This window comes from Erinaceus europaeus, chromosome 16, assembly GCF_950295315.1.
Source record: "Erinaceus europaeus chromosome 16, mEriEur2.1, whole genome shotgun sequence".
Taxonomy (NCBI): domain Eukaryota; kingdom Metazoa; phylum Chordata; class Mammalia; order Eulipotyphla; family Erinaceidae; genus Erinaceus; species Erinaceus europaeus.
The window spans coordinates 84,898,698-84,924,908 of NC_080177.1; the positions used below are offsets into that span (position 1 = coordinate 84,898,698).

General features: G+C 42.2%; 2 long non-coding RNA genes across 2 annotated transcripts in view; both read right to left on the minus strand.

Annotated features, from left to right (window-relative positions):
* The window catches only part of LOC132533509 (uncharacterized), a 545,842-nt gene that overhangs the window by 474,227 nt on the left and 45,404 nt on the right, over positions 1-26,211 (minus strand). The window lies entirely within an intron of this gene.
* On the minus strand, positions 2,653-24,949 carry LOC132533376 (uncharacterized). The gene is made up of 3 exons (XR_009545246.1): positions 24,607-24,949; positions 19,108-19,235; positions 2,653-2,744 (listed from the first exon to the last, which is right to left on the minus strand). It is a non-coding gene; the product is annotated as an uncharacterized LOC132533376 (long non-coding RNA).

Consider the following 26,211-nt stretch of genomic DNA (forward strand, 5'->3'; position numbering starts at 1 on the left):
GAGACTGTGTGCGTGCTCTTAATTTCTAATAACTATTTTTTTTAATGTTAATTTAATGGTATGTCTCTGGCATATAGGATTGTTGGAAGATTCTAAGCACTGGATAAAGATTGCTGAATAAATTCAGGAAAGAATGACTGAGTGAGAGAAAATGAATCTCAAGCACATGCTCACTGCAGCACAGGGGCACCAGTGCATGTAGAGTTAGGCAAGTCTGCATTACAGATTGTTTGGTTTATTGTAAACAAGTTTCTTTTGCACAGGGGTAGATAGCATAATGGTTATGCAAACAGACTCTCATGACTGAGACTCCAAAGTCCCAGGATCAATCCCCTGCACCACCATAAGCCAGAGCTGAGCAGTGCTCTGGTAAAATAAACAAAAACAAGTTTCTTTTGAAAATGCAAATAAAAACCTTACCTTACCTTGAACTGCTTATGATAGGACAGAAATGAAGCAGTGTAGATATAAACCTTTTTATCACACTTACCTAGCAGATAGAAAGCTCATGATAAATATTAGTTGTTTATGCTTTTTTCTTCATTGTTATTGCTGCTGTTGTTGTTACAGCTATTCACTTAATGCTTTTCTACAAGGCACTTTATGAATTTACATTTTTACAAATGTGTTAGTTAGCTTGAAAATAATGAAGGTGTGATTCTTTGTTTAAGTAGAGCAATTTTCACCTCAAATAAAATATGATTCCCCTTTTAATAAAGTGCCTCTGGAATAATTTTAGCACATACAAGTATGAGAAATTTTTGATTTAATCAGGAGAGAGATTTGTACCTTAACTACTATTATGAGATCAGAGTTGTATGAAAAGATAGCACATCACAAAAAAAAAAAAAAAAAAAAACTACACAAGGGTAACCAGGCAACTAGTAAAAGGGTTCAGAAAATATTTGCAGCCCACACATCTGACAAGTGATTGATATCGAACATCAATAAACTATAAAGAACTATGTGATAAAGAACTCACATAGCTAAAAAAAAATATTGAAAAATAAAACCCAATAAAATAGGGCCTGGGAGTCGGCGGTAGCGCAGCAGGTTAAGTGCAGGTGACACAAAGCACAAGGACCGGCGTGAGGATCCCGGTTTGAGCCCCCGGCTCCCCACCTGCAGGGGAGTCACTTCCCAGGCGGTGAAGCAGGTCTGCAGGTGTCTGTCTTTCTCTCCCCCTCTCTGTCTTCCTCTCCTCTCTCTATTTCTCTCTGTCCTCTCCAACAACAAAGACATCAATAACAACAATAATAAAAGCAACAAGGGCAACAAAAGGGAATAAATAAAAATAAATAAATATTAAAAAATAGTGGGCCAAGAAACTGAATAGTTTTCTAGAGAAGAAATATACATGGTCCACAAACATCTGAAGAAATGCTTTACTTCTGGGGCTGGGTGGTGGCGCACCTGATTGAGTGCATATGTTGCAATGCTCAAGGACCCAGGTTCGAGCCCCCACCTGCAGGGGGAAAGCTTTGCAAGTGGTAAAGCAGGGTTGCAGGTGTCTTTCTCTCTCTGTCTTTCTCTTCCTCTCGATTTCTGACAGTCTCTATCCAATAAATAAAGATAATAAAAAATTTTTAAAAACCCAAAAAATTGCTTTACTTTACTTGACATTGAAGAAATGCAAATTAAAACCACAATGAGACTCCATCTCACACCCGAGAGACTGGCTGACAGCAGTACAGCATGAATGACAGGTCTGGAGAGGCTGTGCAGGAAAGGGAACCCTGCTCCACGGCTGGTGGGAAGCAGAGTGGTGCAGCCCCTTTGGAAGACTGTATGGAGAGTCCTTCCACAAATAAGAATGGACTCGTCTTAAGAGCCAGCAGTAGTATTCTTGGCATTTATCCAGAGGACATGCAAATACAAAGTCAAAGGGACAAGTCCACCTCTACGTTCATAGCTGCATTAGTCAGACTAGCCAAAGGGTGGAGGCAGCGTAAATGTGAGTCACACATGATTGGATAAAGAAGTTATGGGATTTATACTCCATGGAATACTTCTCTGTAATAAAAATGCTATTGTGTTCTTTGGGACAAAAATGGATGGAACTGGAGATGATTATTCTTAGTGAAATAAAAAAAAAAAAGAAAGATAACTACCAGTTAGTTTCACTCATATGGAATCTAGAGAATTGAAACACTTGAACTTGCAAAAACAAACAAGCAACTCCCCCCAACTTTGTTTTAACTAACCCAAAAAGCAAACAAACTGACTTTGTGAGAACTCTGGGGATTATTACTGAGAGGTAGACAAAGACCTTGGATGATGGCTAAGACGCAGCATTATACCATGTCATCTTACTTACAATCTTGTAAATTTATTAATTGCAAATAAAAATAAAATTACATAAAACAGCATGACTTTCCTTTTTTACTAGTGATTTAGTAATAATGAAAAAGACGGTAAGATAACAGGGATACTATTCCACACAGTTCCCACCACCAGAGTTCCGTGTCCCATCCCCTCCATTGGAAGCTTCCTTGTTCTTTATCCCTCTGGGAGCAGGGACCAAAATTCTTTATGGGGAGCAGAAGGTGGAAGATCTGGCTTCTGTCATTGCTTCTCCACTGAACATGGGTGTTGGCAGGTGGATCCATACGCCCAGCCTGCCTCTCTCTCTCCCTAGTGGGGCAGGGCTCTGGGGAAGCGGGTTCCAGTACACATGGGTGAGGTCCTCTGCCTGGGGAAGTCAGGATGGCATCATGGTCATGGTAACTTCTGCAACTTGGTGGCTGAAAAGCAGTAAGATATAAAGCAGGATGAATTAATAAACAGGAACTGAAACGTAGAAATAGAGCAGATGAAACTAGGGGTTTTCATGTGGAAAGAAGCTAGGAAGTCTATTTTAGATCTGTTCCAAGGGGCCTAAGACTTTAGCAACTTTTGCCTGAGCCTGGCCACTGAGAAGTACGTGGTTTTCATGTCATGGATCTGCATTACAGTGGTGGCTTTTCAGACTGCAATGGAGCAGTTTAAACCTCTCCAGAACTGCTTTAGACTGCTCACTGTTACTGCATCATCGGCCACTAGAGGTCACGCCATTCTCATTCTGCCTTCACAAGCAGGGTTGTAAACCCTGCTACAAATGATTGTTTCCTCAGAATTTAAATCCCTTGTTCTTGATGGGCACAGATGATAAGATATTTGATGTATGTTATCATTTAATAATTAGCTATGAACAAGATTTTATCTACCTGTAAAGCTATATAACTATATTTGATGAATTGGTTTAGTCAAACAAGGAACTCATCTGATGTCTGTTTTGTGAATTTGACTGATACGTGCCAGGCTTTTATCTAATTTCATTTATAAATACAGGGTGAAAGCATGGAGATATTCCACCTTGTACTGTGTGTTTGTTCATTTCCAGAGTCTAAGGAGTGCTTTTGTATTCCCGTCAGGCAAACTCATTGCAGGCTTGGTCTCTGCTGATCACAGCAGAGACCATTGTGAAAATTGAACAGTGTTGGATTCTATTTATGGGATTTTGTTACTGGAATAATACAGAATAGCAACAACACAATCTCTGACATGTTCTCACACACCAGACAAAGGATGCTACCTTGTTTCAATGCCCCTCTCCCCCCGCAAAGCTGCTCTGCTCTGATATATAGGTGGTGGTTCTGGGGCTTAAGCCTGGACCTCTGAGTCCTTTGCATATCTACTATATTATCACCCAACACTAAAAATACTTTTTTTCATTCCTTTGTTTAAATTCGTTGATATAATCTTAATTCTTCTGCTGTAGTTAAGGTATACTTCCTCACCAGTGGACTTTGGAGATAATTGATGTATCTAAGAGAACATGGGACTTAAAAAAAACACCTTGCATTAGTAAATTTCACCTTCTCTGGGTGGTGGTCACCTGGTTGAGCACACATGTTGCAATGTGCAAGGACCCAGGTTTGAGCCCACTGTTCCCACGTACTGAGGGAAAGCTCTGTGAGTGGTGAAGCAATGCTGCAGGTGTCTATCTACCTATCACCCCTTTCCTTCTCAATTTTTGGCTTCCTCTATCTAATAAATAAATAAGATTTAAAAAATTAAAAAAATAATTACACCTTCTCAAATGTGCCTTACATGGCATAGTCATTTATTCTATGTGAATTAACATTTTTAATCTGTAATTCATTTACAGGCTCACATGTGATAATGTGTGATCCCAGCCAATCATTGCGGACTTAGAAAGTCTTGGTTATTCTGTCATTTACATTTGAAGTGGCTAGGGTAGGGTAGGTCTGGAAACCTGCTGGTCTCTCTAAGGATAACTGAGGGTGAGGAAATAGTTTCTGGTGAGATGAAGGACAGGGACAGACATATTTCTGTGAACCAATTTTTTCCTTTGCTCTGGAATTAGTTTCTTTGTGGAATTTGTGTGCTTTCTGCTACTGAAATAGAAGTCGATTCAACCCCCCCCCCCACCTATTTACTTATAAAATGGAAACTGATAAGACTATAGGATAAGAGGGTACAGTCCCCACCAGCAGAGCTCCATTTTTTAAAGTGCTACCAACACTTTAGGTTGCATTTGCTTCTGAGTGTTCATTTTAGAGAAGGCATTTCTATTGAAGCACTGCCATGGCAAAAACTGAATATTAAACTTACTATAAAATATAGTCTGTCCAGCAGCACTGCCAGCCGCTCTGTGACCACAACTACCTGCAAGATCCAGTTTCTGGCTCTGTTCTCTCTTCCTTGATTCCCTGCTTTCTATTCAGACCTCCAAATTCCTGTCTTTCTTTACAGGGGATATACCTTCTTGCCAATATTCTTAGGTAGTGTCACTTCACACTCTTTAGGCTTCTATTTCTTTCCATAGCAGCTTCTGGAGATTGAAGCCCTTGCTTAAAGAGGCCTACCAGGATGGCCTCTCAGTGAAAGGTGATTCTTCTTTTTAAAAAAAAATTTTATTTATAAAATGGAAATAAAACCATAGGATAAGAAGGGTACAATTCCCACCACCAGATCTCCGTATCCCATCCCCTCCCCTGATAGCTTTCCTGTTATTTATCCCTCTGGGAGCATGGACCCAGGGTCATTGTGGGATGCAGAAGGTGGAAGGGTCTGGCTTCTGTAATTGCTTCCCCGCTGAACATGGGTGTTGACAGGTGGATCCATACTCCCAGCCTGTCTCTCTCTTTCCCTAGTGGGGCAGGGCTCTGGGGAAGCAGAGCTCCAGGACACATTGGTGGGGTCATCTGCCCAGGGAAGTCTGGTTGGCATCATGGTAGCATCTGGAACCTGGTGGCTGAAAAAAGAGTTAACATATAGAGCCAAACAAATTGTTGGCCAATCATGAACCTAAAGGCTGTAATAGTGCAGATGAAGATTTGGGGTCTCCAGTTTGAAGACAGCTCTTAGGCCTTATTTTAATTATATTCCAAAGGCTCCTTGACTGTATCAGTTTCTGCCTGATCCTGACATCTGATATGCAGGTGGACCCAAGTTATTGTCTGGCAAGATGATGTCATGGCTGGAAAAAGGGCTAGAAAGCTGGATCAGGGAAGACAGTAGCTTTCAAATATGGGAAAAGTGTATAAATATTATTGATTGTACACCCCATCAATTTGATCTGGGGCCCATATTCAGCATAGAAGCCTGTGTAACCCCTGCATCTCTGTAGGCCCGAACTTGCATTCTGCGAAAAGATGATTCGTAACTGTGGGTGGAACCCTGGATGCCCACTGTAAACATGACATTCTATTTCTTTGCTGGTTTTGTATGTTAAACACTGCTTCCTGCTGCACTAAATCAGTAAGATCTGTACCCCAAATGCCGACAGGTCTTATTAGAATATAAGAGCCTTTATGTTTTCACATTATAGGCACTGCTTCCTCACACCTCTAACTCAGTTATACAAGTAATTGATTTTACCCTACTCCATGGGATGATATTATATGAGGCTGTGAACTGATTTTTGTTGTTGCTTCATTTTCATTTTTCGCTTTGTTTCTTATCACCCTGTACGTGTTGGTGAGTATTCAGTATTATACATTCAGAGTATGTCTATGAAGCTTTCATATGGTCACATATGTACAAACACAAAAACTCAAGATGGTGCTTAGAAGAAGTAAAGCGATCAGGAACAGCACAATAGACCCCTTTGTGGGCCCCCATAGGACCTTGCCCTCAAATTGGATAAACAACGGTAGAGAATGTTCCATCCTCTGAAGGGAGGCTGGACAACACACTCTATGCTACACCTGAGGAAGATGGGTCAATATTGGGGCAGCTTGGAATGTTCCTGCTCACGACCACAGAATGTGAGCTCAGATCTAGAGGGATGCAGAGGTCACACAGGCTCCTAAGCTGAATATGGGCCCCAGATCACATCAAATCGATGGGGTTTACAGTCAACAATATTTATACCCCTTCCCCATATTAGGGAGCTACTCTCTTCCCTGATCCAGTTTTCTGGTCCTTTTCCCAGCCAGGACATCATCTCCCCAGACAATAACTTGGATCCACCTGTATATCAGATTTCAGGCTTAGGCAAAAACAAACAAACAAACAAAAAACACTAGTATAGGCACAGGCCCTTTGAAATATAACTAAAATATGCCTACTAGCTATCCACAAATGGAGGACCCCCCCAACACTTCATCTGCACTATTCCAGCCTTTAGGTTCATGACTGTTCAACAATTTGTTTGGCTTTGTATGTTAAGTCTCTTTTCAGCCCCCAGGTTCCAGATGCTACCAGGATGCTGATCAGACTTCCCTGGACAGACAACCCCACCCATGTGTCCTGGAGCTCCGCTTCCCCAGAGCCCTGCCCCACTAGGAAAAGAGAGAGGCAGACTGGGAGTATGGATCCACCTGCCAACACCCATGTTCAGCGGGGAGCAATTACAGAAGCCAGACCTTCCACCTTCTGCCTCCCACAATGACCCTGGGTCCATGCTCCCAGAGGGATATAGAATGGGAAAGCTATCAGGGGAGGGGGTGGGATATGGAGTTCTGGTGGTGGGACTTGTGTGAAGCTATACCCCTCTTATCCTATGGTTTTTGTCAGTGTTTCCTTTTTATAAATACATTTTTTAAAAAAAAATAAGGCACTATTGGGTAAGTCAGACTCTTTTCCTGTTTTCTAGTACTTGTTTATTTTAAATGTGTCCTGGTTACTGTATGTAACTCTATTTCTCACCTATGCCATACAAGTAGTTACATAGAAGTGCTTAATTAACTCCCTTAGACTAGTACAAATACAGCAAACACATATATGTTATCCAAATGTAGGCCTAAATATCACTCTATGATTTTTTTATTTGTAGACCCAAAATTATAAATTCTATGAGTCATATAATCCAAGAGACACATGATCTGGAAAAATACCGTGTTTTGTAGAATAGGGATTTTCTTTTCTTTTTTCTTCTAGGTTTTTCTTACTTTCTTTTTAAATTTCTTTATTGGGGAATTGATGGTTTACATTCAAAAGTAAAATAAGATACAATAGGTTGTACATGTGTAACATTTCCCAATTTTCCACATAACAATTCAACCTCCACTAGGTCCCCCTCTGCCTTCATGTTCCAGGACCTGAGCCTCCCCGCACCCCCACATACACACTAGATTCCTTTACTTTGGTGCAATACACCAACTCCAGTCCACATTCTGCTTTGTGTTTTCCCTTCTGTTCTTATCTTTCAACTTCTGGCTATGAATGAAATCATCCCATATAGCATAGGGGTTTTCATCTTTGTTGATACATCAGAAATATCTGGAGGCATTCTCCAAAAACAGATTACTCAACATTTTCGCACTAGTAATCCAGAATTATTGAAGAGAGTTTTGGTCAGCTCTGTCATTTGCATATCTAATGGGAAGAAGGATGTCCTGGGATCTCTCCTAATCTCTAGAAATAACTGGGGTGGAGACAGTAGAGGGTGTGAGGAAATCACTCTAAAATCTGAATTTCTGTTTCTTATTTTTTATGTATAGGGACCCAAATTTGCCTCAACATTATATGCAATAAGCATATATAAAGAAGTAAAAATGTTACATTCATATAAAATTCATCTATATCACTCAGTTTGTATCTCTTTAGGGAGATATAGCAATGAAAGATCCAGATTCTGTGTGTGTGTTTGAGAGAGAGAGGGAGAGGGAGAGTGAGAGAGGGAGAGGGAGAGGGAGAGAGGGAGAGGGAGAGTGAGAGAGGGAGAGGGAGAGAGTCTATACATCTTTATCTAGATCTGTCTATCATATATGCACCTGAACATTCTCAGGAAAACCTGATATGTCTAATTCTGAATACCAGTGCTTAGTATTTGTGGCACTTTTGAGATAGACCAGATCTGTCTTTCCTTTTCTGTCAAAGAATGGGTAAGATTTAATGGTTGTGATATGATTTATTGTTTGAAATTGGAAAATGTTAATTGTTGATTAAATATTTAAAATACTGCAAAAATAATCATCATGAATAGTTATTGCAGAAGAGCAAGCAATTAATGCTCCTCACTGGTAACATTGGCTCACTTTAAATACGTTAATAGCATGTAGAATTTATTCTTGCACTGACAATTTCTGAGACTGGATGTTTTATTTTTCTTCTGCAACTAATGATGATGAGTCCAAGCATTTTCAATGATATTTTGGGTCATAATTTAGTTTTAAGTCCACTCAGATTACATAAAATTTCTAGTTTCTTGGCTTTTTAAAATTTTATTTAATAATTATTGACAAGACCATAGGAGGGGTACAATTCCACACAATGCCAACCACCAGAGTTCCCTGTCCCCTCCCTTCCCTTGATAGCTTTCCTGTTCTTGATCCCTCTGGGATTATGGACCAGAATTCTCTACGGGGAGCAGAAGGTGGGAGGTCTGACTTCTGTAATTGTTTTTCCACTAGACATGGTTGTTGGCAGGTGGATCCACACCCCCAGCCTGTGTCTGTCTGTCCCTAGTGGGGCAGGACTCTGGGGAGGGTGTTGTATGCTTTACATTGGGTAGTTCTCCCCCGCCAAGAGAATTGGATCAGTCCAGTTAGTTTCGCGGGCCTGCTTGGCCCCGCCCCGAAGGAACCCCGTCAGAGTTACAGAGTTCCAGAGTTGGAGAGTTTCAGAGTTCGAGAGTAAGAGAGAATTCCACAGTTGGAGAATTGAAGAGTTACAGAGTTACAGAGTTAGAGGGTTTCAGAGTTTCAGAGTTCCTGAGTTCCAGAGTGAGAGAGAGTGCTTGCGCCGCCGCAAAGAGACAACAGAGTTCTGTTTGGTGATTAGTTTGGTTTAGTTTATGAATCGTTGCTCCTGAATAAAGAAATACAGCTTCCCTGCCCAGCCGTTGTCTCCGCGTCTCTGTTATCCACCCGTGAAGCCAGCCCGGCCAGAGCATCCGAATTTTAACAACAAATGGCGCCCACGTGGACCTGACCTGCGCATCTCTCAGATAAGTGAAGACAATTTGGCTACCTATGCACGATGGCCTTCTCTTCTGCTTGTGAAGAGATCTCCAAAGGCCTCTGCTCTTTCTTCACGAGACTGTTTTGCTGTTTCTGGAACATTTATCTCTGGACCACCCTGTGGTTTCCACTCACTTGGGCGAACTCAGAACAGCCAGCGGGAAGAGCCAGCGGGAGGGAGGCGAGGCGCGGAGCTGCCGTTTCCATCTGGTTAAACAGCCAGCCAGCCGGCTGCGCCCAGACAACCCCGCGCACCGCGCCTGCAGCCCCGCAGCCCCGCAGCCCGCAGGAGGCCGACGCCAGCACGCAGGAGTCCGATGCCAACACGCTGGAGCCCGATGCCAACACGCAAGAGCCCGAGGCCAGCCCACAGGAGCCGGCTCTCCACCGCGTGGCGCAGGGCACTGGACGTGGGATCCCTCCACGCTGCTCGGCCACTGCGAGCAGGGCAGCAGACAAGGCAGGGCCATGGGGCAGGGCCGCGGCGGCCTATCATGGCCACCACCCCTGGGCACCTAGGCCCACGCCTTCTACAAAACTGGCCCGCCTGCCCTCTTGCTATGAATTCTGGGATGATCCCAGACCTCCCGGACCCCCGGGCTCCCTGCCGAAACTGGGCACACGAGATCTCCAGCCGCCGGTCCGGTCTGAAGGCAGACAAGCTGGAGTACGCAGAGATTTGTGCAGAGATCGCAACCTGCAATTCCTAGAAGTGAAGCTGCGCGGGAAGCCACCTCCGGATGGTGAACCCCCCCCCAACAACTAAGACAGTACAGATTTAAATTCGTGTTTAAAATGACATGTCTTCGTAACAAAGGTTTCTCTCCTTGTGTATTAATGACCATGTTTATGTATATGTTTAAAGTTTGGTAAACAGTAACTTTAAGGCTAAATTCTTACTAGTCAAAGTTAAATGAAAAAGGTTTTCAACGTAATTCTCATAAAGATAAAATTAACTTACATTTAAAGTCTGAGGTAAAAATTAGTTAACAATCAATATATTTTAACTAAGTTGGTCTAAACAAAAGGTTAAATAGATTTGTTGATATATAAAACTCTTCATTACCTTCTCTATTAGAAATGGTAGATCACACAATGGCTATGCTAATTATTCTCATGCCTGAAGTTTCCTTTCCTGACTCCACCTTGAATGGGTGTAACAAAAGGTTAAAAGATGTTGTTGGTATGTAAAAGTCTCAAATTCCTTCTCTATTAGAAACGTTGGATCGTGCAGTAGATATGCTAATAACAAGTTTTGTTTCATAGTAAGTAAATTGCAGCCAGCTGCCTTTGGGACTCTAGGCTGTTCCCCGCCCCCATGCAAATGCCTGTCAAGAAAGTACACCCCCCAGAGGCAAGAAATGTTTTTTTTTTAAGCTGATAAAGTTTTGCCCACAGAGGCAAAAAATGGCCGGCCCCCTCAGGCCTTCCCTTGGCAACACACTGGTTCTTGTTACTTGCTTACATGTTTCTCCATGTTTGTGCCAGTTTCTTTTTTAAAAATGCCTGTATGATATATGTTTCTGTTCACCCCACACCCTTGATACTATAGTCATTTAGTTAAAAAGAAAAGGGGGAATTGTTGTATGCTTTACATTGGGTAGTTCTCCCCCGCCAAGAGAATTGGATCAGTCCAGTTAGTTTCGCAGGCCTGCTTGGCCCCGCCCCGAAGGAACTTGTCAGAGTTCCAGAGTTCCAGAGTTGGAGAGTTTCAGAGTTCGAGAGTAAGAGAGAATTCCACAGTTGGAGAGTTGAAGAGTTCCAGAGTTACAGAGTTACAGAGTTAGAGGGTTTCAGAGTTTCAGAGTTCCTGAGTTCCAGAGTGAGAGAGAGTGCTTGCGCCGCCGCAAAGAGACAGCAGAGTTCTGTTTGGTGATTAGTTTGGTTTAGTTTATGAATCGTTCCTGAATAAAGAAATACAGCTTCCCTGCCCAGCCTTATGTCTCTGGTCGTCTCTGTTACCCGCCTGTGAAGCTAGTCCGGCCAGCTGGAGCTGTCCGAATTTTTAACAAAAGGAAGGGAGGTTCCAGGACACATGGGTGAGGGTGTCTGCCCAGGGAAGTCAGGGTGGCGTCATGGCAGCACCTGCAGCTTGGTGGGACAGTTCTGTATCTGCTTTGTCCCTTTCAGCAGCCCATTGCCAGCCCATAGATGGCTGTGTTGCTCTGCCGTGGTTCCACTGTGACCCTGTAGTCCCCTTCCTCTCCCACTGGCCTAGAAGCCCTGCCAATATGCGAATTCTGGGGTTTCCTTCTTGTAGAGAGAATGCCCTTCTCGTGGTGCATCCTGTGAGGACCCATTCATTGGGGAAACTGACGATCCTTCCTAGCCGACTGAATCCACATGGATCCCAGTCACTTTCAAAGCCAGCAACAAGCAGCTCCTGACAGCTTTCAACCTGACCTGTTGACTGGCTACGGAAGAAGGGCAAACGCTAGAAGAAGAAGAGAGAATGCCCGGCGTTGTCTTCAAGCCGCCCTCCAGACTCCACCCCCTTCGCTTTTTATTCACATGGGATCCTGGCCTGTGCATCCCACTCTACGTGCCACCAACCAGCCTTACTTACATGCTCTTGCATGAAACTGTATCAGCAGGAGAAACCAGAAACTAGAAATATAAGGACAAAGTTCCCTCTAAAAACATGTTCAAACATCATCTCCCCTCATCTTCACTCACTATGTGAATTCTAACCTAATACAGGCAAATCCAAAAAACAAACTTCCGGGTAGGAATGTACTTGATGATTATACAGAATAAAATAACTGGAAGGTTTATAAATAGCTTGTGGCTGAACTGGCAGGCCTTCACCATTCGGGAGAAAATATTTCTAGACAACGCAGTACCACTCAGAATTATATCACAACCTTTTTAGAGCCAATTTTAATAGTGTCCTATTTAAAACATGTACTATATTCTGACCTATAAATATGTATCTGTAAACTGATAATTACTGACTCATGCCAGACTTTTAAAAAAACTTAGTAACTGGATGGTTTCTAAAAATAAGAACAGAAATACTTTCCAGACACAAGTTGTGCAATGATATGTGCAGATTGTTTGGTGAAGGAAACATATTTACTAACTAGCAAATAGAACTTGACGTTCCTTGAGATTTCATTTGTAGTGTTGTGGCTGAATTGATTGCACAGGAATTGCACTGCCTTCGTATTCCTTGAAGATGTGAGGGCAGCATTTTCTCCCTTCTATTAAGCTATAAACAGCCTGAAGCCTTTTAAACCCAGAAGGTTTGATAAGAGCAATTGAAAAGCAGGAACAGAGTTTTAGCACTACTCTCCATTTCAGCAAAGAGAGATTAATTAAAGTCATTCTTCAACTACTGTGTCAGGACTTCAGTGGTCCAGGACTGCTAAAGGAGGAGAAACATGTGACAAGAATAACGTTTGTCTTCAAATGAAAAGAAGTGGAAATGAAGGAGGATTAAGCACAAAATGGCCACACCAGGTTTACAGCTGAGTATCTAGAGGATAGCCCGGTGCACAGAAGTCTGAGCCCACTGCAGTGATTCGTGTGTATTTATGTGTGGGGTGTGTTACCTTTTGGACAGAATAAGATATTGCCCTACTTAGAAAAATCCTAAGCTTAGGAAGGCCTTAACTCAGAAATTCCTCCACTTTCTTGTAAATATTCCTAAGGACTGACAAGTATCTAAGAATGATTCTATAATTGGATAGGTTAAAAAAAAGAAGAAGGAGAAGGAGGAGGAGAAGGAGAAGAAGAAGAAGTAGACTACTTGTAGAGTATAATAAGTTTGATAACATGACTCCTTAAATATAGCAAAATTACAAAAAAAAAGACTGTTGAATCACAATAATTGAAAATGTCCCACGCCATTAATATTTAAGTGAAATCCTCTTTTAAATTTATTAGTGATTTAATATTGATTTAAAAATTACATGTCAATAGGGGTATAAATCCACATTATTCCCACCACCAGGGTTCTGAGTCTTCAGTCTCCCCACTACAAGCCACCACACTTCCCCTAAGGTTGTAGACATGGGCCAGCCATCTTCTCTACAACTATCTGTCCACATTTATACATAATTGGCCCAGTTTTATTCTTGATTCAATCCTCTCTTCCCCTCCAAGCTGCTCATGACAACATTACTACCTCCATGTGTCCCTCTCCATTTCCACCTCTCTCTCCCTCTCTGGTGTTGATGGAGCTGGAGTTCAGAACCCTCTTAGCTTCCTCCTATCACTTTTCTCCTGCTGGGACTATGGATCAAGGCAGTTTTGAGGGTGCTGAAGGTGGGAGTTCTAGAATTCTGGAATTGCTTCTCCACTGGATGTGGGCATTGACAGGTCCATCCACACCCCCAGCCTGTCTCTGTCTTTCCCGAGTGGGTCAGAGCTCTGGAGATGGGAGGTTCCAGGACACACTGGTGAGGCCAACTGCCCAGAGAAGTCAGGATGGAATTATGTTAGCATCTGCAACTTGGTGTCTGGAAGGTGGCAGGACATAAATTGAGACAAAATGGTTAATTAACAAGAACCAAAAAGTAGGAATAGAGCAGATAAAGATATCTTATATATAGGATAAGAGGGGTACCATTCCACACAATTCCCACCACCAGAACTCCATATCCCATCCCCTCCCCTGACAGCTTTCCTACTCTCTATTCCTCTGGGAGTATGGACCCAGAGTCATTGTGGGATGCAGAAGGTGGAAGGTCTGGCTTCTGTAATTGCTTCCCTGCTCAACATGGACGTTGGCAGGTGGATCCACACTCCCAGCCTGTCTCTCTCTTTCCCTAGTGGGGCGGGGCTCTTTGGAAGTAGGGCTCCAGGACACATTGGTGGGGTCATCTGTCCAGGGAAGTCTGTTTGACATCATGGTAGCATCTGGAACCTGCTGGCTGAAAAAGAGTGAAGATAGAAAGCAGAACAAATTCTTGACTAATCCTGAACCTAAAGGCAGGAATATAGCATATGAGATGTGGGGTCTTCATTTTGGAAACAGCTAGCAGGCCTATTTTAGCTATTTTCCAAGGGGCCTAATAAGCTTCCTGTGCTCTGTCTTGGATAGTCTCTCTGCATCGGAGATTTCTTGGATTTCCCCTGTTTTGCTTCTATCTGCTTCTTGTGGCATATTTTTGTTTGTTTCTTTGTTTATGCATTTGTAGTGTTGGTTATTGTTGGCTAGCAGCTGGTGCTGTTGTGATCGCTAGGCTTCTCTTGTTTGTATAATCCGAGGTGGTGCATGGGTGGGGTGTTTTGGGCTGTCTCGTGGTCGTGAAAACTTACCGTTTTTTTGTTGTGTCCTTGCCTTAAATTCAGAAGGTTAAAAAATACCTGGAGTCAAAGACTGAGAGGCTTTAAGCTCCCTTTTCTTTCCTTCTGGGTCTGATAACTGTGCTTACTGCCCTAAATGGCTGCTCTGGGCTGGGCTGCCCACCGGAGCTCTGGCTTGACTCAGTCTTTCTGCCCTGCCCTTCCTGCCCCGACCACGTGTGAGCACCCGGAGTCTGCAGGTCTTGCAGCTGTGGACCATGTGTCCAGCTGGGCCTCTAGTTGGGTTTAACTGTTGTTTTGGGGAGGGCGCCTATCTGATGGTGGCTATTCCTTAAACCACGCCTCCCAGAAGTCATGTAAGTAGGATACTAAATACACAAATACTTCTCTCTGCTTCTTGTTGTTGTTATTATTAATATTGCCACCACCAGAACACTGATCAGCTCTGGTTTATGGTGGTATTGGGCATTGAACCTGGGACTTTGGAGCCTCAGGCATGAGAGTCTCTTTCTATAACCGTTATGCTATCTGCCCCTGCCTGTTTTCTGTTTGTTTGATTGTTACGTTAACACTGTTTACAGTGGAACAGCACTTTAGAGGTATGATCTTACACAACTAAATATGCGTCTGTGCAGTTCCCTGTCCCCACCACCATCGTCTCAGGGCCCCTGCACCAGAGACACCTACCCATCTCTTCTCCCCCTTCTGTCCCACTCCCTCTGGCAACCAGAATAGTTTCCACATGGTCTAAGGTTCAGCTCAGTTTTTATGATTAAGTTTAAAGGGTCGTTTATTTTAGTTAATAACATTCCACATATGACTGAGGTCACCTTACTATCCCACTCCACATAATCACTCCTAGCTCCGTCACATTGCCCTGAAAGACACCTTGTCACACTTTTAATGACAGATTAGTATTCTGTTAAGCATGTCTCCGGTAACTTCTTTATGAAGTCAGCTGTCACTGGGCATTTAGGCTGATTTCATATTTTAACTATTGTGACTAGTGTAACTGTGCACATAGGGACATACGTGTGTATGTGTTTCTTTTCAAAATAACTCAAAGCACAACGTTTTAAGTAGGTCTCATTAAAATACTTTTATCCGTACATGTTTATCAAGACAAAGATGTACACTGTCAAAGCTCATAAATAATCAAGTAAAACCAATAGTTCACTGAAGTAGTCGTTGGTAAAAGTTTGTCTTACACATGATAAAAAGGCAATTTGGGAAGCAGACTCAAGAACTGAAACATGGAATTAGGGTCAGGAGTTGATGGCTTACTGAAGCACTTACCTCATGAGAACCCTGCCAGCTTAGTCCTCACAGTGACGGTGCTGTCACAGCTCTCTTAGATGACAGGTGGGGTGAGCATCACCGCAGGTTAATCTCAGGCAACAGGTTTAGTTGGATTATCGTTTCCTGCCCCGGCCTGTGGGGTTATCGACGGAGACCTAGGGGAGGGGGCGAGAGAATGGAGGGGACAAGAGACACGAAGAACGAGAGCAAGACAGGAGGTCTGATCAAGCTCTGAAAGTTTTATTTTGCAGCTGCCATTTAAGCACAAACAAGGAGGAAGTTCTGCTAAGGTAGTGGGGGAGGGAGGTGGGTGAGCGACTTTCCAAACAGCTAGATGGTAATTGCAGTTCCAGCAGTCGGAATGTCCTCTCACCGGCTATATGAGAGTCTTAGCTAAGGCCTCGGCTCCCGGCAGTTTCCAGAGACAAATAAGTAAATAAATAAAATAAAAGGAAAAGAGAAATGGCCCAGGCCAATATAAGTCATGTTAAGCTTTGCTTGGATAGATAAAGGGCTGTTATCTCTTCAGGTGATTTTCAAAATTGTTCTTTTTGTTAACATTAGCAATATAATGAACAATTTACGTATGTAGTTTTCAAAGGCTTCTAGTACCTCACCCATGGTTTGAAAATCCATGGGACGCTATATTCTGTCACGTTTAGCATGATTTTCTCAGAAAATACTAATAATGACAGCAATCATTATTATCATGATGACAGCTTCAAAACAGGTAAAATGGACAACCATCTATCACGTGCCTCGCAAGCTTGACACACTGCACTCCATCCCTAGCACCAAAACATAAAAAATCTTTAACCTATAAAGAGGTTCTGGCCTTTCAGGGGAGGGGAGTTCCATGGTGCTCCATCCCTCTCCTTTATGGGCACGTGGTCCATAGCGACAGCCTGAGCCTTGCTTAGAGCAGAGAACGTCTCTCTGAGTCCGTCTTTTGGGCCCTGTGCCATCTGCCATTGCAACCCAACAGGAACCCTCCTTGGGGAGCTGTTTGATGGACGCCTTTCATACTTTTTCATGATGGACGAGGATACGGTTCACTCTAGTGCACATTTTGCCGTGTGCAGGGACCTGGGTTCAGTCCCCTGAGAGTGACTGCAGGGGAGGGTCTTTAACAAGCAGTGGAGCGGTGCGGTTGCTTTCCTCTCTGTTTCTCTCACCCTCTCTCTCTTCTTCCCTCTCTGTCACCCTCTTAAAAAAAAGTAGAAATAGCTCTGAGAGAGACAGACAGATAAGCAAAAAACAGAAGGCATAAACATCTCTGCCAGGAGCCATTTCTGTCTATATTAGACATAAAACTCTCTTAACTTTTTACCTAGTCTCTCTTATGTTTTAATATCTAAAGTTCTTTCTCAGGGAAAACCAGGGGCATACTTTTTGAATAAAGTGTAAAAAGGTTAGCTAAAACATCTATACAGCTCTAAATTAGGCTGTCTCATATTTATTTGATAAGTTTTATCTGGAAAAAATTTTTTACATATCTTATTTAAATTAAACCTCATTTATCAGAGCAAAAACCTTTGGCACGTAAATAATTAACATAACCATTGTGTTATCTTTTATTAACCCAAGCCAGTTTTGCCTGTTTAGTTGAGAAAGTATTTTAAAACCTTTTTTTTTTTTTTGAAATCACTTAAACAATTTTAAGTAAAATGTTAAACTTTGTTTGTTAGGATCTTTGATTATCACAAAGCTATCACACCCTTAGGGCAGCTATGAACAAGGGTGGGTACACAACTTAATTTATCTTTTACTTTGATTTGGATAGGTAACTTAAAAGGCTAAGAAAAACCTCATAGCTGAAATGTTCAAAATAAATTTTTACTGCCACGTTGGGCACCAGATGCCCCGGCCAGCAGGGCGTGAACAGGGGCTAGGAACCTCGGGACCTGGAATGACAGGGACAAGAGACGTGAAAGAATGACAGCAAGACAGGATTCTGATCAAGCTGCAAAATTTTATTGTGTTCACAGGCATTATAAGGCTTTGGGGAAGTGGGGTTGGAGGAGGAGGGGGAGCAATTATCAGGGTGGAATGTCCCTTGCAACATACATAGCCGAAACCATGTTTGTTACTATAACAATGTAGTGTGTCACTTGTTTTCTGGTAAATGGCCTACTTGCTGGGGAAATAGAAACTTGTCTCGAGGGCTTCCATTGTTTCAAAGCTTATCTTCTATCAAGCGGAGAAATGGCTCCTGCCACATCTCAGGTTTCATTTGTCGGAAAGCAAAGTGTATGACCAAAGTGTATTTATGTTCCCCTCTATGGACTGAATTTTAGTGTGAGCCTGATACTTCTCACATGAGGAAAACATGTCATTGTCTAGAATTGGAGTAAGGATTCTCAAGTGAGTGTGGGAGACAGCTCAGGAGTTAGAGCATTAGGTTTGCAAGCCAGAGGCCCCACATTTCATCACTGGTATCACCATAAACTAGAGGAGACCACTGGGACGTGATTATGCCCGCTCTCTCTCTCTCTCTGTTTCTCTCTCTCTCTCTCTCTCTCTCTCTCTCTCTGTGTGTGTGTATGTGTGTGTGTGTGTGTGTGTGTGTGTGTGTGTGTGTTGGGTAGTATGCTACCTCCCCCTGGCTTTTGCTTAACCATATGCCTATATAGGGATTTACTGATCCCATTCAAAGCTTTGGTCTATTTACATAAATCACTTTTACATTTACATAAAGCACTCCCTCCAGGGCATTGGTGGTTCAGTGATAGGATTCTCGCCTGTTCTGCCCCCTCCTTGTCACACTCTGATTTTCACCAGTCACTTTTCTCTCCACCCTCTCTATATCACATCCTGTTTCCACCCTACTTGGAGAGTATAAAAACAGCTGCTCTTCTGATTAAAGACATTTGGAAATTGCTTTCCGGCTCCTAGAGTTCCAGAATATATCTCCTGCAAAGTTGGTGCGGCACGAGTTCCTGATCCCTCTCCCATGCAGCAGCCTAGATCAGCTCCAGTTGAGTTCTCTCCAACCCAGAGAGCTACAGGCTATCCCGGCATGTGTGTGTATGTATGTGTGCTTCTTTCTCTTTCTCTTGAAAGTATAACAATTTTTTTCCATTTTAATTTTATAGGTTCTATGGGAATTTAAAAGGGAGAGGGAGATAGAGGAGACACCTACCTGTAGACAGGCTTCACCCCTGTGAAGCCCCTGTCCCACCACACCTTCAGGTGGGGAGCAGGGACTTGAACCCGGATCCTTGTGCATGATAGTTTGCACACTTAATCTGGTGCACCATCACCTGCCCCCTGTATAAGCAAATCTTTTTAATTAAATGGTTTGAAACACTCTGATTAGAAGATATCTTTCAGGTCTGATTTACATAGGTTGACTTTCTCCTCACAGGTAGTGAGATGGAGTTTCCACACGTGAATGTAGCTTTGTTTGACCTCTTTAGCTTCTATGTATTTCCGTCACTGTTCTGTGATGATGCCTGATGAGTACTTCTTTGTAAACATTCCAGGAGGAATATGACTTTAAAAGAATTCACTTCCAGCAGTCATTTATAATTTTCCAGTAATAAAGGACCATTAACATTTTTCTTAAAGAAAATGTATTTTCCCATCAGCCACAAATTCCCTTTACCAAATCCCCTAACTTAAAAATGCTCCATTAAAATGATATAGTTTCTCAATAAATATATTTCATGGCAATTACACACTTGGAGAGAGCTACTAGACACAGGGGTAAATGTATAGTTCAGTTCTGGGGCCAGGTGGTGGCTCACCTGGTTAAATGCTCACATTATAATGTGCAAGGACCTGGGTTCAAGCCCCTGGTCCCCACCTGCAGGGGAGAAGCTTCACAAGTGGTGAAGCTGGGATGCAGGTGTTGTCTGTCTGTCTCTCTATCTATCTCACCCTCCCCTCTCAATTTCTTTCTGTCTCTATCCAATAATAAACAAACAAATGAATAAAATGAAATGAAACATATAGTTCAGTCTTTGGAGTCAGAACAAGAAAGTGATGATGGAAAGCTATTTTAGCCCCCTTGAGTTTCTGGTTCCTCCTTTTTAAATTGGGGTGGTAATGATTTCTGTTTCACAGTGTTCGTGAGACTCATGTCCAGTAAATCCAGAGCAAGTTCTTTGTAGCTAGCATTTTTTTTTTTTTGCAGCAAGCATTTTCTATTGCCTGACTAATTGGCTATAAGACATTTTTTACTGTTCAAAAATAAAATAAAATCCAGGGAGAGAAAGTGGGAGATTAATTTTAAAGGGGCATAATGAAACACTTTTTTTTTTCCTCACTAAAATTTCTTCTTTCAGTAAGAACTATCACCTTGCAAATACTAGGGAGCACATTTATAACCGAGTTTTGCTTGAGTCATGAAAACCTACAGTTGAGGAATGCTGCTGTTTTCTTCTCCTTTGTCATGGTGTGGAGTGGAGAGTCTTTTTCTTATTAGAAGGCGAGGGACAGAGAAAGGAGGATTGCAGGAGGAAGGGAAAGAGGAAGAGAGACAGGCATCTTCAGTACTGCTCCCTGTAGGTGGGGGCCGGGGGCTTGAGCCAGGGTCCTGGAGCGGGGTAGGCTGTGTACTCTGCTGGGTACACCACCACCTGACCCCACTTTTGTCATTTGTATTCTTAAATAGTTCAGAAAGTTCTGTATGATTTTTCCAGATCCACATAGGATCATGGGAATTTAGGTATCAAATGTGTTTTTTCAAAACCCCAGACTTCAGACTACATTAACCATGAAAACTAATAGCACTGCACATTCACCTTGTGGGTTTCTAGTATAATTATAATTCACAGAGAAGATAATCTCCTCATTCTCTCTGAGTTATTTTCTTTATTTGCCTCCAGGGTTATTGCTGGGACTCGGTGCCTGCACCATGAATCCCCTGCTCCTGGAGGCCATTTTTCCTATTTTTGTTGCCCTTGTTGCTACCCTGGTTGTTGTTGTTATTACTGTTGTTGTTGTTGAATAGGACAGAGAGAAGTTGAGAGAGGAGGGGAAGACAGAGAGGGGGAGAGAAAGACAGACACCTGCAGACCTGCTTCACCACCTGTGAAGCGACTCCCCTGCAGGTGGGGAGCCGGGGGCTCGAACTGGGATCCCTATGCTGGTCCTTGCTCTTTGTGCCACGTGCGTTTAACCCGCTGCGCCATCGCCCGACTCCCTTCTGAGTTAATTTCTACATAGCTGAGTTATGGAGCTATACCACAGAGTGAATGGTGGAGATTTTTAAACTAAAGCCCAAACAACATTTAACTGTCTAGACATTTTTATTTTATTTTATTATTTTATTTTATTGCAGCTAAATCATTAAATGAGATTGGGGTATGATGACTGGGTTTTAGGATGTTTTTGTCATTTTGTAAAACAAATACACACTGTCACTACCTCAGGTAAGTCATCGGGATCACTTTGGCAAGGAGGAACCATAACAGGCTGATTGGCTGAGTGAACCTGTGCCGGAAGTCACCAGCAGGGACCTGGCTTTCCTGAGGAGAAGGCAGGCCTCTGGATAGCACAGCCTTGTTAGAGCTAATTTGTTGGTCATCTTCTGTGAGGATGATTTTCTTCAACTGATCTTTTTGTTTTCATTTATACTGAGCTTTGCCCCTTAATATTTTTCATTAATGTTGGTCACAATCATCACATGGCTACACTTGCCGGCCCTAGTACAAAGTCTTTATGACAGTCTTCCCTGAAAACCTAGTTCTGCGTGAAGAATTTTAAAGCATTTATCGTTCAGCTTCTGAATTTTTTTTTTTTGTAAGAGATTTTTTTTGCATTCAACACAGGATCACACCTAAATGTAGTGAGGTAAATGGTCTCCTTTCTGGTCAGCTTTCTCTCTCTCTTTGATTCTGTTATCCTATGTTGACCATCTCCTCTGAATTATGTATAGAGAGTGGCACATATTAAAAGCCTTTTAATAAATTATGGTGGGGACTGTGGAAGCCATGAATGTATTTTGAATTCATGTTATTTTTACTCTTCATTATCTTTTATTGTTTTGAGACACAAAAAAGTGGTCTCTGAACCTTGCTGTGGCATAAATTTTTTTTGAATAATAGCTTAAAATTGACAATTCCCATCAGTTTTTCAAATGAACAAGAGAACTGGTTCAAATACCTTAGGACTGGCAACTGTCTTTCAGTTTGCATTATCTAATTGTTCTCACAGTGATCTAGGAAAATGTCTCCACAGAGCATGTAAACGTTTATTCCCTGGTATATTGTTGGTAAACTCACCAAACACGATCTGTTCATTGTGCTATCTGCAATCAAGAGAGACTGTGCTATGGTCTTTACAATAAAGTAAAAAAAAAAAGAGAGAGAAAGAAAAGAAAAAGGGGGTAGCAATGTGGATCAAACTATTGCTTTTCTTTTTACCTTGAAACAGGAAAATAATTGCAGATATTTTACAAAGAAACATTTCCCCCTTAACTATCTGAGATTAATCATCTACATGGTGCTTCCTGTCCTCACATACTTGGCTTCATCTTTCTTACACAGATTCTCTACATACAAATATAAAAATTAAGAAATTAACATTGATACATTACTTATTTATTTACCACAGATGCAGCCAACTTTCGCCAAGTGTCTAAAAAATGGGCCCTGGATAACAAAACCCAATTCAGTGTCACAAGTGACACTTAGTTGACATTTTTTTTTCTTGGTCTCCCATCTATGATGACAGTTCTTCAAATGCTCTTTCATTTTCATGACTTCAGTACTTTGGACAATTAGAGGTCAGATTGATGTTGTTTTGAAAACAACCCTGTATTTCTCTGTTGTTTCTCTATGATCAGTTTAAGGTTCTTCATCTTTGACGGGACCATCACAGAAGTGACGGGTCCAGTTCTGTCAAGCAACTTGGAGGTGTCACATTGCTGATGTTGATAGTTTAGTTATTTGACTGAAGCTGATGATATTTCTTTTCCCAGGTAAAGTTAATTTTTTCTCCTTTTTCCTTAAGTATTTTATTTGTAGTTTCACACTCATGACTGAGTTGCTTTTTTTGTCAAATGATACTTTTCTGTTGTAACTTCTGTATTTATTAATTGGCATTCTTTTGTAAGGAAATAGTTTCCATTTGTCCATATTTATAACTCTGGGACACTGAATTCATGCTTTGTGTAATGAGCTGCTTGTCATGTGCTATTTTTAGCATTCATTTTGTTTCTCACTCGTCTGCAAATGTCAAGGACAAAGACCTTCAAGATGACTTCTGAGTTTATTCTGCTGTGTTGTCTTTCTGTAGCTCTGGTATGTCTCCAGGATTACTTAAGTGTGTCCTAACATGTTCTTCTTCCTTCCTAGTTCTAGAATTAGCTATTTTGTTTCTTTTTAATAGCAGTGATATTTTGTAGGGATGATATTTCAGAACCAAGATCCATGATCTTCATGTGTTGCTCTTCTTGAGCCAATCAAAATAATAAAGGACATACAGAGAGAGAGAGAGAGAGAGAGAGAGAGAGAGGGATCATTTCTGGTTTATGGTGGTGCTGGATATTAAACCTGGGACCTCGGAGCCTTAGACATAACCATTATGCTCTCTCCCCAGCCCTGTTTATTGCTATATATCTATGAAGACATTATAATTCCACATTCAAACCACAAGAACTCTCCCTATATTAAGAATCATGAACTGACACTAATACTTGCTGTTCAAAACTAATGACTTAACTTGCTATTCCAATCCAACATGTAAAAGTCCATTTTCTGTTTTTCTATATTTGCCACCCTCTCTTCGACTAATAAGAAAATAACTTTTAAACCTGGGTCCATTTCCACAGCCCATGTGTTGGATGGATACTCCCTTTGAGTAGCCAGCTCTCATGTACACAGGTGCCTCCTCACTCTGCTCAGACTCTGACCAGCTGCTAGGTGCTCTCTCTCCTCTCTCTGCCCTCCCGTCAGCCCCCTGCCCATTCAGATCCTACTTGGGATCTGAGGTGACACACTGGAGTGAGGCCACATGCCATCATTACACTTTTCAGGCTCTGATAACATTGACAGGGATTCTGATGCATTTTCTCTCAAATACTTTTTTGAAAACTTTTTTGCATTATTTTAATTTATTTTTTAGATAGACATAGCCAGAAACTGAGGGAATGGAGTGATAGAAAGGGAGAGAGAGAGAGAGATTGCTGCAGCCCGGTTTCACCACTTGTGAAGCTTGCGCCTGCACGTGGGAGCGAGGGGCTGGAACCTGGGTCCTTGTGTGCTGTAACATGTGCACTCAACCAGGTGTGCCACCAATGGGCCCCCCAGATACTTTTCATTCACCACGTAGACTCAGAATGTGCTGTGATCATACAGTAGTGCTAGACTGATGATGATGAAGGAAGAGAGAGAAGGAGGAGACAAAAATAAATAAATAAATAAAAGGATGGAAGGTAGAGGGACAGAGGAATGATTTTGGTCCATTCTCCCAGAGGGATAAAAAATAGGGAAGATTCCCATGCAGGGGAGAGGACACAGAACTCTGGTTGTGGGAACTGGATGGAGTTATCCCTGTGTTATCTTACAGCCTTGTTAGTCACTATTAGATCACTCATAAAAGATTGACCAATAGAACATACATGAAGGGAAGAAGAGGAAAATAGAGGCAAAGAGAAAAGTACACCATTGCTTTCAAATTTAGAGACACCTACCTGATTGTCACATGTGAGAAGGCAGGGCAGCATGGGACTCACTCTTTCAATTCTTCAACAGCCAAACTTGACAGCATGCTGCCAGAAACAGAAGCTGTGCCCCAGCGTGGCAAGATTCTAAAGCCCCATGTGGATGGAGTAGCAAGACTGCAGTCTGCTCTGTGGTCTCTAAAGTGGTGGGTTCTCGGGGGGAAGACAGTTGGGTATAGGAGCATGAAGAAAGGGTGCTGGGAGGAGTGCTGTATTGCCAGGGATTAGGTGATTTCTTTTTCTTGCTTCCAGAAAACAAATAGTAGAGATGGAACAGGACCGTTTTCATTCTGATTCTGGTCCATGGGTTGATTCTCCTAACTTAATTGTCCACAGTCGTGACTAAGCTCTGGTGCAGGGCACAGGGAGAGAGAGACTTTTGAGAAGTAAGCCTACTCTGGGCACATTGTAATGGAACAAGTCACACCCAGCAGTGACGCTCAAGACCGTGAGCTGCAGGGAAGTTTTCATAGTTCCAGTTTCAAGTTATCCTGTAACTGCAGCAGAAACCAGAGTTGGGGGGGGGGGTGTCCTCCATTTTGTAGATAGTGAGTAGGCCTATTTTAGTTATATTCCAAAGAGCCCATGACTATTCTAGTTTTCTTTTTCTCTTTTCTTTTCTTTCTTTCTTTCTTTGTTTCTTTCTTTCTTTCTTTCTTTTTTCTTTCTTTCTTTCTTTCTTTCTTTCTTTCTTTTTTTTTTCTGAACCTGACATCTGATATGCAGGTGGATCCAAGTTATTGTCCGGGGAGATGATGTCATGGCTGGAAAAAGGGCTAGAAAGTTGGATTAGGGAAGAGAGTAGCTCCCAAATATGGGAAAGGTGTATACATATTGTTGACTGTAAACCTCACTGATTTGATCTGATCTGGGGCCCATATTCAGCTTAGGAGCCTGTGTGACCTCTGCATCTCTGCAGATCTGAGCTCACATTCTGTGGTCATGAGTAGGAACGTTCCAAGCTGCCCCAACTTCAGGACCCATCTACTTCAGATGGAAGACAGAGGATGTTGTCCAGCCTCCCTTCAGAGGGTGGAACTTTTTCTACCCTTGTTGATCCACGTTGGGGGCAAGGTCCTGTGGGGGCCCACAAAGGGGTCTGTTTTGTTGTTCCTGATCAAGATGACCAGTAACAATGGAGAGAGGGATTTATTTGAGGTCTAGGCCCATCCTGTCTGTCTGTGAATCTCAGGACTCCCCGACTAGGGCCCCAGCTGGTGGGCTGGCCTGATAGTGACTAAAGAGTCATCCTTAAAGTCTGCCAGTCTCTTGCCCTTATTCAGCTTTTATCTTTTCTATATCTCAGACATGGTTTTCTACATCTTTGAACCTATTTTTATTGCTTCTGACAGCATTCATCTAGTCAGTTCCCCTGTCTTCCACTTTTCAGTGGTTCTTCGTGTTTCAGTTTTATTCTTTATTTGCACTTTCTAGACTATGTGCATGATTTTCTTTAGTTACAGAATATCTGCATTCTTTTTTGCACTATTTGTTCCATTGCTTTTAACGAAACACTTCCTAAAGCTTCCCTTTGAAAATAAATGTTTGGGGTGTAATTTTCGTGGTTACCTTTCC